Below are 15,622 nucleotides of genomic sequence, written 5' to 3'. Positions count from 1 at the left end.
TTTCCTGCCCTGTTTGTGCAGTACAAATAATGTACAAGTGTTGTACCTCAAAAATGATACTATTGTGTATGAAAAGTCATGTTCCCATTTATGATTTTGTTGTTTAAAGGCAGACAAAAAAACCCCCAAACAAACAAGGAATGGAAACACTGATCTCATACCATAAAGGAGTCTGGATTTGCTGCAGCTGGTTGGAATACAGTGGAGTGGCCAGGGATGATTGATTTACATGAATGGACTCTAAATGAAACAGCTGTGGGTAGAGGATGCAATTCATACAAGACTGCGTGCATGCATGAAAACTGAAAGATGAGGGCTTTGATAAATGGGGCATTACAACTGTCTCTGCATTTTGTGTGACATTTATTAAGATCTTGTTTTGAGTCTGTGCTGCTGCGGTTGTGGTTGAAAGTATACCGTCACTCCTGTAGATTTATGACCGTCTTTTTGATGCTAATATATTGCAGTGAGTTTATCTGTGGGAACACTTGTCTGTTAACACACAAACAAGAGCATGGTTGATATACTTCACATTCAATTTCATAGCTGCGCTTTGAACTGCTGCATTCATTGCCAACCTGCTGCTACATTGTAGCTGTTCAGGGGTGAGAGTTACATGTACATAGAGACGCCAAGCATGACATAAAGTCATGCGTAAGTGGGGAATAAATTGATCTGTACAGTAACTTCATTTTAGATGTAGAGGTGACGTTTCTGTTTCACAATTGTGTTAAGTCAATCATACAAAAGTACTGAAAGTTGCATGTAAACTTTATGGAAGGCTTGAAACTGTGCTTCAATTTACCAAATGTCATGCAACATATTACTAAAGTGTTTGAGCCACTTAAAAAATGGCAGCCTGTGTGATGTACATGTAGAGGAATTGGTCAATGCAGTTCCTGCCAAGAATACAAAACAATTTCTGCCAAGAATACAAAACAATTTCTGCAATGGCCCAGACCATTTGGTACAATTAATTTGGCCCTTCAAAGGTGCATTTTTGGGCCTTTCTGTAGTGGTATACTGTGCATGCTCTAGTTGTTCGCGACAGTTATACATGGATGTAACACAAATATCAGACTATGGTAGGAACGATTACACAAAACTGATGGAAAAACTGTGTCAAATGTAATTGTTTGATGGTCTTTGTTTTTGTTTTTTCTTTTTATTTCTAGCTAGCAATACATTATGTAATAATGAATGATGATCCATTAAATCCGAGGAAGAAGGGAAGAAGACTTCCTGTGCAAATATATCTCTTTCGTGTAGTTGTTTGGGTTCAAACGCAATACATACTCTGATACAAAAAGTAGACTTTCAGTATGACTTCTGTAAAAATCTCAGCAGAAACGGCTACTATTCTATGTAAAACTCAGCAGATTTTAGCCTTTCTAATTCCTATTAAGTAAGTACTACACGTACTCTTTGTGAAACACCCCGGGGTTCCTTTGTGTGCCTTGATTGTGGGTTTTTGAGAACCTTTGCTTAAAGATAATATAAAGTTTTGGTACCTCAAAAGTTTCTCTGAATTTCCTTGTCTTAGTTTGTGTTTCAGGTTATTAAGTACATGTACCTTGCATATAACTAACACTGTGAGACTTACTCGCCCCAAAGTGCTCTCATGACTTAGTAATCATGCAATAGCCGTTTACTAGTATGCGACGCTAGGTAGTACACGTATTGTACAGAACCATCATTGCATGATAACTGCGACCAGCAGCGTGCAGCCCCATACGTATGCATTTTAGCTAACTGCGACCAGCAGCCCCATACGCATAGCTAAATGGGGCTTCGCATTGTAGCATTCAGGATCATGACAGATTTAGTATCGCAGGTAAATATCAACTTAAAATCCAAAAATTTCTTCAATTTGAAGACTTACCAGTTAAGTTGAAGTATTGAAAACAGGCTTCGGGCAACGTTTGGTTTTGCCAATAGTCCCTTTCTGTTCGAATTGATGACTGAATGTGACTCGGTCGAGAGGACCTTGGGAGAGCTACACTGAATTGACGGCCAGCGCATGCGCAAACAGACATCTTATCCGTTCATGGATTTGAAATTTGTGCGCATGTGACAATTGGAAATCCTATACAGTTCATTCTCGTTAGAGCGAACACAGTAATAACAAAATAAAAATTCAGGTCCTAAAATTATTATTTATATATCTTCAGAGACTCCAACCCCAAGCACCTTCTGATCTGGAGATTCTCCAGCCTGAAACCCCTAGCAAACAGGAGACTCCAACTTGATGTGCGCAAAGTTCTGTGCGGCCGCGGTTTAGGGCCCGCTTATGGGCCCTGGGAGCTCTAGAGTTCTAGATGCTCTCTCGTGCTTTCTAAGGCTTATTTTTCAACAAACGATGGCAATAAGTTAGAAATCCTTTCCAACGGGAGACACACGGCCAGGGCAGGAGAAATTAAATCTCAAGCGGGAGAATGTGAGATTTTGCAAAAATGGGATTTCGGCGGGAGATCTCCCATCGAAAGCGGGAGAGTTGGAGTCTCTGTATCTTTATATACTTTACTTTTATTATTTATTTGGCCATTCAATTGTAATATACATGTAATATAAATACACAAATGTCTATGTAAGGGAGTGACACATCGGCCAGGGCTCACAAAAGTGATCATAATCCATCAATTTCCAACGCTAGTGTTATCTTCATGCCACTGCCGAAGCATGCGATTGCCTGTGTTGATGGATTGTAGAGGCCGAGAAAGCATTTTTTATGGCAGTGATTGTGGCACAATTCTGTACTTATAACAGCTGGCTAATTCGCAATAATGATGCAAGACACCCAAGGTGCGCTGGTCATGTGAGTGTTCTATTTGTTTAAGCTGGAACTCAAAAGGTGTTTTCAGGAAGTTTACAGGAACCCAACACCAGTTGTCATCATCCATGCTTTGTGCTACAGTTGTCTCCAGTCACGTGCAGCAAGTGGAATTTTACTTTCACTAGCTACAAAATGCAGCCTTGCATTGGCTGGCCAAATTGTTCCCCTATATATGCCCAGAATATGCACTCTCTTTATTCAAGCAGAAGTGGGTACAAAATGTAGCCCTCAAAACCAGAGAATTGTCATGTACATGTACAGCTATCATGGTGTAGCCGTTCACTGACTGAAGTGAAGTGCAAAGTGTACCAGGCACTGTGCAAGTGTCATTGTGTGCACTGATTGAGGTGCTTTCAGTGCGCATGTGCTGAGGAACAGTGGATGGTAAGTTCAGTCATTCCCCACACTATGTAATGTACAAGTAGGGGAATCCCCCTGTACGTGGTGATGTCATACAACTTGCCTAGTGTACGCTTGTATGTAGCCGTTTCCCTTGAACACCTGCCTATCTGTATACTGCAGCAATGAAAAGGTTGGCCGTTTAGTTATTGTGCCTGGTGTCACTGTCTCAGTTGACCCTACCTCAGATGTAGCAAATAACTTTTGCAGGTTGTGAGATGAAGTAAGGAAATTGCCTCTTGGTTTAACCATGGAGCAACAAACGTTTGTTTGTACAAACTCCATGGTTCAACTGACCTGTGCTCTGGTAGTGGTAGGAGAGGCAGACAGGTACAGCATTTGTGTGAGCATGGCTTTGGAACGCCTGTGGGAAAACTGCACATGAGAAGCCCCTATGCAAGGTCATGCATAGCTGCATTGGTTCTTTGTTAGTGGTTTCTACATTTCAGTTCGTTAACCGAACTCCAGAGTTGCTTTTTCATCCCTAAGGATGCATTTTTTTTGTGCCATAATCAACATTTTGAAACGTGATTAGTACAAAACACGGCTGCATCCCAACTCCCTCTGATGCCAGTGCCGTTTCAAAACATTGATTCCAAATGCACAAAAAAGGTTGCATTTACAATTGACTTGAACAGTACCCCGTAGAAGTGTTTTGGATCAGCATTTTAGAAAAGTGTTTCAAAACACTCATTCTGCCTTCACTAATTCAGAATGAATATACCTATTAAGTAATTATTTTAATATAATTATGTCATTTTTTGGAAGATGTGTGCCCAAAAATAGTCCCACTTTTAAAAATCTGATTCTTTTTTTTTTTATTCTGAATGAGTATAAAGAAAAAAATGTTGCTTGAAGTTCAGAGGTAGAAATATGAGTTATGCCATCATTTTACCACAGTTTCCTCTTTTTTTTTTTTTTTTTAGTTGTACATGCATTAGCACATTAAAGGCTCATGATTTCTCAATCAGTGAATCTGAAAGATGCCCGTTGGGAAAGAAGGTTTTACTTCTTAATCAAGTTAACCTAATTTTCCCCCAATTTGAAAGTTTGTTTTTCAAACTTCCTTCTTTTCCCCCCCTTCAATTCCTGAAACCAGGATAGGAAACTTAAATTACTTTGAAACCAGTCAGCCAGTGTTTGACTTGTCTTGAAATGTATAGATGATAGTGTGGTCACATGGTTGTCCAGAAATGATCAGGATACATAAGTTCGTTGCCTCTGGAGCTGTTCCAGCCAAGTGATATGTCATGGCCTGTGCGTGGAGCCCCGATCCAAAACGAATGAGCCACAAAAACAACAACTGAAATGGCCGAGTCACGCAAACACTCGTCCTGCGATCAACTTTCACCTCCTGTTTACAGAAACAAAACGAAAACCTCTCTTTCCAGATGCATTTATTTTTGTCACATTACTTCACCGAATGATTTGCCAGAGCGTACCTGTCTTTCTGTCTCTCTCTTCCCCTCTCTTTCCCCTGCCTCATTCCCATTAGCCTCGGTCTGGTTGCCGACACTCTCTCGGAAAGACCAAAAGAGATTTATTATTCAGTGGGTGGCATGCTGTTGTACCTTGCTTAAGTTACCTGATGGTTCCCGCTCCCTGGAGTCATCTTGGGAATTGTAAATGTCAGGGTTTTTAAAGATTTTTTCTTCTTGTACGTGAAGCCTGCCCCAACTTTTTATCTTTCTTCCCTGGTGCAAGTTCATTCATCACTCACCACTTCCGCAGCATTCCTTGCATCTACGCTGCTTGGACGTCATCCCTACCCTTTCCTAAGAAAGAAGTGGGAGAGAGAAAGATTGACAAAAAAACTGCCTTGAACACAAGAAAGAAATCAGTATCAAAAGGGTGAAAAAACAGGATTATTCGGAGAGGGGAATTTGCGCCAGAATTTGTACAAGTGGATCGAGTGGAAGGAGATCTTCTCTGGTATCGCTGTGATTTGCTGTGATTACTTGTTATTCTGTGTGGAGTTAACAGACACGTGGAAGTAAGTCCCTCCCGATAATGCCACGACCGTTTGAGAGTATCCTCTCGTATCTCTACGACGGAAACGTGGACGCCAGCATGTTCGACGCTTGTCCATATCAGCATCAGGAGACGAAGTGGTCCAACCGGGTGAATAGGTGAGTGATGGGGGCCATCGATCACGCGTACCCAGTCCCCGCTACTCATAGTATCAACTGAGCGCAGGCAGTATGCAGTCTAACGACTTCCCACAGTGGAGTTTGCCCTCGGTGTCGGTCCGTCCGGTGGTCTGGCAACCGCCGCTACCGTCGGCAGTCTGTGATGGGCACACAGATGGGGCAGAATGGACGAGGAAGTAGTATTATTGTGGCCCCTACATGAATCTGGCAATTGTTTGCGATCAAGGGTGCACAAAGCAAAAATGAAATCTGAATGAATAGTGGATTAATATTTCTCGATCATGCAGAAGAGCCCAGAAGATTTATTGTCTCTGTTCTTATACTGTTGTTAATTTGAAAGCTGACTTTTTGATATGATATGCAATGATCAGAGACTGTATTTATGTTTGGTCCATCTACCATTAGACCATGCAGCTAGCTCTATGGTTTTGACATTGCCATTGTACTCTATTAATATTTTAGGGTCCAGTGGTGTGGTGTCTGTTATGCAAATTTAATTCAATGAACCCCCATAGTTGCTAGCTTCAGTTTGTGCCTAAAAGGGTAGTGATGCAAAACTGTTTTCAGTCGATGGTGTGTTGCAGAAACAATCCATCTGAAACAGGCAACTTACAAGTTGTATGACCTGTGAGAAGCATATTGCTGGGGAGGGGGGGGGGGGGCATAGAAAAACATTGTGAATATTTAATAGTCTTACCTTCAGCATTAGATCCATATTTGTGGACTGTGGTCCATTTTGACCTCTCTGATTTTGCAGTTTATACAAGGCATGCTTGGCAACTTTTTTGAAAAAAAAATATTTCTTTTATCACTTCTTTTAGGATTCACAGGTTGATTCAGGATACACATATAATATGCGATAAGGGGATAGAGGCCAATAGTGCCCCCATGAGTCCAGCAATTAGCACATTTACAAGCAGATACCATATGTAGCAAACATGGCTAGCTTTCAAGTTGCGCAGTGGTTACTACAGGTTTTGGATAGAGTGTGGGTGGAATAAGGATAAGACTTTGCCCATATTAAATATGAGCTGGAATATCAACATATTCACCCCTGTGGTTAGGAGCAGTTAGTGTCCACCTACAGCTGTATCCCTTCCCCCCCCCCCCAAAAAAAAAAAAAAGTTATAGTGGATTCCAAGACTTGCATAGACCCGCTTTGTGAAAATTGTTTACCAGCACATTAGTACATGTTGATTGATATACTATGACATGATCAGGATAAATGATAAATGTTGCCCCTCCCCCCATAAAAAGGGATAAAAGATATAATGCAGTACATGTGATCATCATATTTTATGACTTCCTAGACTGAAGGGGTTTATAGTTTTTCATCAACATGCAGTGCATGTCTGTGAAATTGGCTCTTCTCAAGCTAAGAAAAAAAGTGAGCATGAACAGTTTCCCCGTGAACACTATTTCGGATAAGTATCTTGGATTAGTGTTTCAGAATGTTGATTCTGCCGTTGCCAAGTTAGCATGAATGCACCCTATAAAGAAAGTAATATATTTTGATAAAATTGTATGTTTTGCTTTGTCCAGTACATTAGTACATGTTGATTCATACATTGTACATCACATCGAGCTAATATAGTTTTGGAGCAACTGAAATGAACCCCTGTTTTTATATGCCATGACATGATCAAGATAGATTATAAATAATGTCCCCCCCCCCAAAAAAAAAAAAGGATAAAAGATATAATGCAGTATCTACCATCATTTTTTAATGACTTCCTAAACTGAAAAGAGTAACCTTACATCGGGCATTAAATGACATCATGTCTGTGTGCAGTGCCTAGATAGGACACTGTAGGCGGGGGTTGTCCCCTTACGTTTGCCCTGCGCTTGTGTTGGCAGTTACCATGGACGCGATATATAGTTGAGATTGCGATAAGCACCAGCGAGAGCCGAGCTCTCGTGTCAAAAGTGCCGCCAACTTCCCGGCTGTCGCTGATGGATGAAAGTTCAGACTTTCTCTGAATTCATATTCCATTGCCATTTTCATGAAGGTCAGACTGTGTGAATGTTGAACTGCAGATAAGTCAAAAAAGTGCCATTCACACTGACGTAGCGTGATCCACATCTCAAGATTTTTGCCAGTGTGGACAATGATAATCTCACTTTAATACATGTAGCATGCTCAGCATCGTGATTGCAATAGCAAGAAGTCTTAGGATTATTTTGGAATTATCTTGATTATTTGAGAAATGGTGCAATAATTTGCCCTGTGGAGAGTATCTGAACACTAGACAAAATAATCTTGGGTACTTTTCCTGTCCCATCATTCAATACACACATTACAACAGCACACAACACAAGAGCAAAGTGTCATTGTTATGGTACAAATGTAGATTCCAGGGACGCATAGTATGGGCTGCTATCGAGATGGCAAGTAGCAAGATATTTCTGTATGTCTGAACGAGTGCGAAAAAAAAGAAGAAGAAATCTTATTGAAATCCTGCTATCTTTGTTTATGTGCACCCACCTCTATTCTATTCACAAAACTTGTCCATATCAGCAAAGAAAGAACCATATAACATGATACACTGGTACCAAGTTTTATTATTGTTATTTTATGAGGAAAAAAAGAATGTGCAATTTACATTACAGGTATGTGTGCAGGGAGAGATTAACCAGTTTACAGTGTACTGTAAAACATGATACATTCGCGGCATGGAATTTTCGCGAATTGGAGCCGACAGCCTTTTTGGTGGCATGAAATTTTCGCGAATTGCCACTGGCGTCCAATGCATGTAGTGTAGACAAAAACTTTCATGTGCATTTTAATTTCGCGAATTTCGGTGCTCGCGAAATTCGCGAAATTAAAATGCATGCGAAAATTCCTCGTTTTACATTCTGTACACAAATACTCTCCCCACCCCCCAAAAAAAACCTACAGTAAGACTCGGCTTATTTCTAGTGAAATGCAATGAATTAAATGCAGTGGATAAGTATATAAATCAAATAAATAAATTAAGAGATAAATGAATAAATAAATACAATGTAACGTCCCTAAGGACAACAACAAATGTGTAAAACTCAGCTAATTTTTGGAGAGAAATCTCACAGGTACATTGTATGAATGCAGTAAATGAATGTATAGATTGATTGAATCAAGATGATCAATCAATCAGTCAGTCAGTCAGTCGATCGATCGATCGATCAATCAATCAGTCAGTCAGTCAGTCAGTCATTCAGTCAGTCAGTCAATCCAATCAATCAATCAATCAATCAATCAATCAATCAATCAATCAATCAATCAATCAATCAATCAATCAATCAATCAATCAATCAATCAATCAATCAATCAATCAATCAATCAATCAATCAATCAATCAATCAATCAATCAATCAATCAATCAATCAATCAATCAATCAATCAATCAATCAAAATTGAAGAACATGAAAAACACAGTATTTCTCTATCTCCATTATGAAGTGCGCTTTGATGCCGAGGGTAGAAAAAGATGAATGTAAATATTGATTGCAAAGTTTGAAGTGCAGCTCAGGTCATTCCATATTGAACTTTGTAATTACAGACTGTACGAGCAGCATAAACTTGATCTGGTTATTATCAAAGTTCAATTTGACAGAAGCAAGAAACCTATGCAGAAAACTACATTCAGTTTACGGTGTGGGAATGTCTTTGTGAGAATCAGTCTTACAGTATATGGCGTGAAATATAGAAAGTATTCAAACTTTGAGCTATGCTGTACAGTTAGCTCAGAAATTTCCTGATGTCTACCAGTGCCCAAAACTGCTATCCAAATACCTTGAGTAAAAATGGTCTGTGAATACAAAGTGTGTGTCATTCGCAAGCCACATTGAAGTGTGAATTTGTAAGCATGAAATGTCACAGGGATTGTCTTTGTAACATCTCAACACTTTTGAGACAATGTACATTATCTGCATCTCAAAGAGGATGCAAACGCCCGACTTGTTTTCTGATCGGTTGTCCTCAAAAGTTTGCAGTAGCTGAGATTTGGCGTGCAGCATATTTGGAAATGGGCCTCTTGAAGTCATAATGCGAGTCTATAAAAAAGCACAGTACACTGAAGTACATTGTACTACAGTCTCATGAGAATTTGAAATAAGTATGATTACCGTGGTGTTTTCTGCAAAAATGAACAGAAATGTGTGGCTTTTTTGGTTTTTTTTTAAAGGGATTTGAGTTTCGTAGTCTTTATAAGTGAGAATTTAGCCTTTTAGTGATAGATATTTGGTCCAAATAATGCTCATGTGATGAACAACTTGTGTGTATAAATTCTGTTCAGGTTTTCGTTTTTGTCTTTGTGGGTCTTTTATGAATGAATATGATTGGTGCTGTTGGGTTAGAAAAGATTCTTTTTTTTAGGTTTTTCAGTGATGAAATGTGATGGAGGAAACATCCATGGAATTTTAATGAATGGTTGCAATTGCCTTAAAAACTGACGGTAAGCGTATGGACCTTTATGCAAGATGAAACTTCAGCATACAGTATCATGACCCCGAAAGCAGTTTTTGTGCCAATTTTAATTCTTGTGAAAATGCCGCTTAACCTGTCATGCCTGCAGAAACACATCACATAGAATGTGGATAGGTGGAACTGAAACCCATGTTATTTATTTGACAGCAGCCTGCTCTGTTATTTTGCGAGTATTTGCATACAATGTGTCATTCTCCCGAGTGAAACCGTGCATCATTGTTTCGCACTGTGCGAGAGTTGCCTGCTAGAGTTTAGGAGGATAGATCGGTGGAGATATATAATATACACCTTGTACAAGTTCGGGTTGGGTTTTGTTAGCTCTTTTCTCTGGGGTTACTGTGATCAATGCCAATCGCAGATCACCGATGCGAGTCCCGATACTTCTATGAAGGTCCATGTTGACAAAATACCATTTCCGTGTTCGATCAACACAACACCCTCCCTGCCGAGGTCAGTTTCCATTCCCTGGTGAGACTCCTGTGGTCTGAATGAGCTGACAAAATTGCGTGAGACAATGCAGAGATAAGTTTCCATCTAGTAACTGTGGCTATGATTAAAAAAAAAGAATAGAAAAGAAAAAAACAAAACAAAACAATCAAACCTGCTATTGATCTGGCTAACCTTTTTGCTCAGAGTGATGTTAGCTTGTGGTGGCAGGCAGAGTTTCATTGCGACTTTGCCGAGGACTGTGCACTTGTCTGTTGGTCCTGCTTCAGAGAGAGAAACACTCTCCACTCTTCTCCAATCGTCTGCACTTGCGCACAATGCCGATTCCATACTTTTATAGCGATACCTGTGGGTAAGTTTTGTAGTTAAAAGAGATTAGGTGTGATTTTACTTTTCTTTTCTATTTTTTTTTTCTTTATGATGGTTCATTCTAATCACTGAGTATTTTACAAATGATGGTGTAGCTTGACAGTTCTGAGATGAGTGATAGCTACAAACTGTCTGTTTCATGGCTAATTGTGTTCTGCCATCAGGTTTTTACCAAGTCTCTGTTCATTGCAGTGCATTGATGTATGCTGTAAATTTTAGGGCTGCTCAGTTTTTTTTGACTTATCCCAATGGACTTGAATAGCTAAACATTTTAATCCTAGGTAGTCCAGTGGAATTTGACCAGCCAGCTAGCCATCAGTTCTAGCCCCATCTGGCTAGCCATTAGTGAGCTCTAGATATGCGACGCGAACGCTGATGATGATGCTAGTATTAGGCTAGAATGGTGTTCTGCACCTATGCGCAAGAGAACTATTTCTATTGTTCAACCCTGGAGTTTGCGTTGTCTTAGCATTTGCATTGCAGATCTAAAGCTCGTTATTATCTAGATGGTGAGCACAAATTAAACTCGACCCTCTTATGTGTATGTGTGGTGTGTGTGTATGTATGTGTGTGTATGTGTGTGTCTGAGCATCTCTTCCCACCTGATGTTGTGTCTGCCAACATGAAATATTTATTGATGACTTTTCTCTGTGTGTTCCCACTTGTACATAAATACGTCTTGTGAAGTCACAATAACGAGTGTTGCAAGCTGTCTGTTGTGTCTTGTTTGTCTCAGGTTGTATCGCTGTCTCAAGCAATTTTTTTCTCTCTCTGATAGTGCATTTGATTTCCTAGTTATTAATTGATCTATATCCATAATTAATCTTGCTTAAATGTTACATGAGGCAATCAAAACATATTCCTGTTTACTCGTTCCCCTATCAGCACATCTATCTCTTTAAGTACATTGCATGTCAGTCTTATATTTCATTCGTATTCATGTTTGTTATTCATTTGAATCTCCCTATTAAGGTACATGGGGGGGGGTGGAATTTTCATAAATGAGAATGTCACAGACATTTTTGCGAGATGTTGTTTACGCGATTTGACTCCAAGGCAATTGTAAGTGCACAAATGCCCATTGGTTCAAGATCAGGTGGTGATATTTTCGCATCTTGTTGAATTCGCGGCCCAACAGTGATTTGAAATACTCATCAAAATTAAACCCTTGCGAAAATAACACCTTTTACAGTAAATGTAATATTAGCATGCCCAAAGCTCCCCCAAATAAAATCACACATTATTCAAAGACGCACCCTTTGTAGACTTTCTCAAAGCTTCAATATAGGTAAGATGGGCAGGCTTTTGCAATTGCTGCTCCTAAAGCCTGGCATGAAATATAAAATGTCTTGTCATACATTTAAAATTCCCTGCCTATACTGGTAGATTGAAATCAACAAGAAAAACTTATAGCTCTCTCTTGAGAAAACCATCTGATTTTTTTGCGGGAATGCTACTTTTTGTGTGCAAAATACAATTGAATACTTTGTGTAGTACACATATGTAGCTTTGTAATTACCCACGCCGATGAAAATCGGCAGGGGGTTATGTAAAGGGTTCCGTATGTTTGTTTGTTTGTTTGTTTGTTTGTTTGTTTTTTTGTTTTTTTTTGTTTGTTTGTTTGTTTGTTTGTTTGTTTGTATGTTTGTTTGTTTGTTTGTTTGTTTGTTTGTTTGTTTGTGTACAAGATAACAAGAGAACGGGTAAACGGATTTGCACGAAATGTTCAGGGAATGTTTGGATAATGACAGGAAAGAATCGATTAGATTTTGGTGATAATCGGTTGACCCTTGCAAATTCTGTGTGACCTTGAAGTTTTGACCCCATGGTATAGTGACCATTCCGAAAATTTCCCGTTTCTCACTTTGCGATTTTCCGCTACCATACGAACACATAAACTCCCCAACGATCCGACTTCGCTGCTCAAATGTTCGTAAGAATTCCGAAATTTACGTTTAGGCCTATTTGAGGGACTATGTCCTTCTAGATTTATGAAAGTTCGTTCTCCGTCATCACAAACTGGCCCGTATTTTGATGATTTTTCAAATTAACATTGATTGTTTTTTTCGTTAGAGGAGCATTTTGCTCGGTCGCAGTCACACTGCACGATATGCGTGCTCAATGTCAATGCGTGTGCAAGGCCGCTGAAAATGCATCGCGCTCTACACTGTTGGTGCAAAATTGCACCGGGGACGTTGCGGCGCTCGTTGGTAGCCGAATACTGGTGCAGTAGACATTTGCATTCAACCCTTGCATTGAATAATTCCCGTAGACACTAATCATAGGGGTAATTGCCTAGGGGGTACGTAAATTTTGTTTTTCTTTTTTGCTTTTGTGGATACCATCAAAGATCGTACACTCATACGACCTTTGATATTTGATGATTTTTCAAATTAACATTGATTGTTTTTTTCGTTGGAGGAGCATTTTGCTCGGTCGCAGTCACACTGCACGATATGCGTGCTCAATGTCAATGCGTGTGCAAGGCCGCTGAAAATGCATCGCGCTCTACACTGTTGGTGCAAAATTGCACCGGGGACGTTGCGGCGCTCGTTGGTGGCCGAATACTGGTGCAGTAGACATTTGCATTCAACCCTTGCATTGAATAATTCCCGTAGACACTATTTCATAGGGGTAATTGCCTAGGGGGTACGTAAATTTTGTTTTTCTTTTTTGCTTTTGTGGATACCATCAAAGATCGTACACTCATACGACCTTTGATATTTGATGATTTTTCAAATTAACATTGATTGTTTTTTTCGTTAGAGGAGCATTTTGCTCGGTCGCAGTCACACTGCACGATATGCGTGCTCAATGTCAATGCGTGTGCAAGGCCGCTGAAAATGCATCGCGCTCTACACTGTTGGTGCAAAATTGCACCGGGGACGTTGCGGCGCTCGTTGGTGGCCGAATACTGGTGCAGTAGACATTTGCATTCAACCCTTGCATTGAATAATTCCCGTAGACACTAATCATAGGGGTAATTGCCTAGGGGGTACGTAAATTTTGTTTTTCTTTTTTGCTTTTGTGGATACCATCAAAGATCGTACACTCATACGACCTTTGATATCATCACACTCTCGGCTTGCTATAATCAAAATATCCCGTAAGAAAACGGCGTATTTCTCGATTTTTAGCGCTTTTTCCGCGACCCGTCGTGTAGACAATACTCTTAAAACTGGACTTAATTCGCGCGCGCTTGGAAAAGTTCCGATTCTACACTTTTGACGGTGGAATTTGGGATTTTCGATGGATTTTTGGAGGAGACTTAAGGACTTTCCTGTACGTGAATGAGTGTTAATACCGTATGTGTAATGATGTGATTTGCGTGTGATGTGACTGTAGAACCAAAGATCGTACACTTCAGTGTACGATCTTTGGTAGAACTCACTGGCTGGTGATAAAGCACACTGGCAATTAAGTGGCCGAATTCTGGTAGATGACCGAATGCACATTATGTTTACCCCGACTTTGTACTTAGGCGTGGGTCTGCCGCCTTTGACGGCCCCTCTCTAGTTTTAATTGCAAATGGCATTTTTATCAGTTTTTGATTTTTGCATAGATTTATCTAATGCCATTCAGTGAGGATGGACCTTTAGGAATGCTCTTCTGTGTGGCAAAGATTCTGTGAGGTGTTCTCCCATGGGAAAATATATTTTTATGTGAGCACGAGGCAAATTGTATTCTAACAGGCCTGCGCTAGTCAAAATTGTATTCTAACAGGCCTGCGCTAGTCATGGTTTTCGAATGTGCCATGATGGGCAACGAACCAAGATCAATTCTATCATAGAACCGTAATATCTGATGACAGACTCCCTTTAAAGGGGTGGTATAGTTTTGGCTGAGATGGGGCTCCAGGTTTCAAACTTTGTGTGTGAAATAATGAGAAACCTCTCGTAAAATATGAAAGAGCATACAATTCTTCGAGGAATTCAAAGTTTGTCTGATGAAAATTGGCTTTGAAATGGCTGAAGATGTCAAACAACAAAGAGGGCATAATAAAAGGTGGAACCCACCACTTATTAGGACCACTTTTCTTTACTCTGTTTTTGGGTATCTTGGCCATTTTCAAAACTGACTTCCATCAAATAAACCTTGAATTCATTTTAGAATTGTATGCTCTGTAATATTTCATAAGTTGTTTCTAATTACTTTGCAAAAAGTCAAAACCTGAGTCCCCCCCATCTCAACCAAAACTATATCATCCCTTTAAACCTCTCTGAGGTGGCATTTACGAGTCCCGAGTATACTCAGGCAGGTGTCTATGGGAAATGCGTGTTGTAGCAAAATCAGTCTGTCGTCAATGGGTTAATTAATGTTCACTGTAAGGCTGGTCAACAACCTACTTATCCATATCATGTGATCATTCACTATTCTTTCTGTAATTTCCTGTGTTTCCTTTTGGATTCTTCTGCTTTTCTGTTTTTTCCTGTTTCATCCAGACTTTTTCCCCCCTGCGTTTGGACCGAAAATCAGAATTCATATAGCTTTCCTCGGATGACTTGCAGCATGGTGTGATGTGTAATAATGGTGAGCTTTTATCTGCTCCTTAGACATTCAATGTGAAGGGGGTTTTCCATGGATAAACCACACTTTTTCCTTGTCATTGTCATTCAGCTTTTGTGGCTGTAAATACAAGTATATCTGCCAGGAACTCGAAGGTGATGTCAGGGTATAAAGATGAGGAATTTGAATAGAATTGTCAAAAGTCATGTCATGCCTGAAGATTTTTGTGAGGAGACATCGTAGGGTTAAAGACCAGGTACAGGTGTGGGGATTTGTGGAGTTAGAAGGCTGGCCTGGTTTGGATATCCCCATAAGGAATCGTTGAAACTTTTATCACTCATCTTTATGTAAGTACACACACAGCCGAAGAATCTCGACTGTTACCAATGAGTGAACGCTTCGATGCATCCTCAGTATTTACGGACGGGTACAATTTGTGGTGTTCGAATGTAC

General features: G+C 39.9%; 1 protein-coding gene across 1 annotated transcript in view; it reads left to right on the top strand.

The window, feature by feature from the left end:
* LOC139741044 (uncharacterized) overlaps window positions 1–15,622 on the top strand; it is a 97,141-nt gene that overhangs the window by 15,205 nt on the left and 66,314 nt on the right. The gene's annotated exons all lie outside the window — the stretch shown is intronic.

The sequence above is a fragment of the Diadema antillarum genome, unplaced genomic scaffold (assembly GCF_040938485.1).
Source record: "Diadema antillarum isolate AM-2024a unplaced genomic scaffold, OU_Dant_1.0 seq00000900_RagTag, whole genome shotgun sequence".
Classification (NCBI taxonomy): domain Eukaryota; kingdom Metazoa; phylum Echinodermata; class Echinoidea; order Diadematoida; family Diadematidae; genus Diadema; species Diadema antillarum.
The sequence above is the reverse complement of the archived record's forward strand: the minus strand, read 5'-3'. Positions and strand labels throughout refer to the sequence as shown.